We start from the raw sequence: 1,021 nt of genomic DNA, 5'->3' as shown, positions 1-1,021 counted from the left end.
TCCTGTGTCCTTTTCCTCCCAGTGTCATCATATCATCATAATCTATCCCCCCACACACCCAAAAAAACCCCCCTTTCAGATCAAAGCAGTGTAATCAAAAGCATTCAGGACAAGGGTTTTCAATCTACCTGAGTTTTTATTTGGGTATTGGGAGACACCCAAACATTGTTAATCAAGGCACAACTGCAATACTTTTTCATTGGAAGGGGAAATGTGGTTTCAGATTTCAGCCAGTGCTTCATTGCAATGATAATGTGCAGAATGTGGCTGTATGAAGTTGACACCCCAGGCATTTATGGGGTCTGTGACATTAGTAGCATGAGCAGAAGGTTGGATGAGGTGACCTCCAACTCCCTGATCTTATGATGCTCGGACTTTGCCTCTGCATGCGCAATGTTTGGTGAGCTTTCAAAGCACTTGTAGAGCAGGATCACTCCCTGCCTGCATTGGATATGAATGGTTCTCTGTGTTCCGAAGAGAAGCTCAAACTGTTAAAATAAACTTCTTCATAAACAACATGGTTCCAAACAGTTTGACTGAGATTACATACTGACTCTGTTCAAACCTGAAACAGACAGACTCTGCTGAAATCTTACAGAGAGCACAAAAGAGATACTGGCTACTATGTCACATGTCAGAATGACTCAACAGTTAGCAGTTAGGCTTGAATAACTTTAGTAGGCCCAAATGATTGTGCAGTCCCAGCACTTCCCAGCCTGCTTTGCTGCTTCTGCTCTCATGTCTTTGTCACATGACACCCTCCCCCCCCCCTTATTGCTTGCCCTCAGCAAGATGTAATGTGCCCAGCCATGCCCATTTTTGTTTGTTTAACAATAGGCTAGTTTTTACCATATAATTAAAGCTATAGTTTTCCCAGTAGTGATGTATGGAAGTGAGAGCTGAACCATAAAGAAGGCTGATCGCCGAAGAATTGATGCTTTTGAATTATGGTGCTGGAGAAGACTCTTGAGAGTCCCATGGACTGCAAGAAGATCAAACCTCTCCATTCTTAAGGAAATCA

Source organism: Podarcis raffonei, chromosome 1, assembly GCF_027172205.1.
Source record: "Podarcis raffonei isolate rPodRaf1 chromosome 1, rPodRaf1.pri, whole genome shotgun sequence".
Classification (NCBI taxonomy): domain Eukaryota; kingdom Metazoa; phylum Chordata; class Lepidosauria; order Squamata; family Lacertidae; genus Podarcis; species Podarcis raffonei.
The sequence above is the reverse complement of the archived record's forward strand: the minus strand, read 5'-3'. Positions refer to the sequence as shown.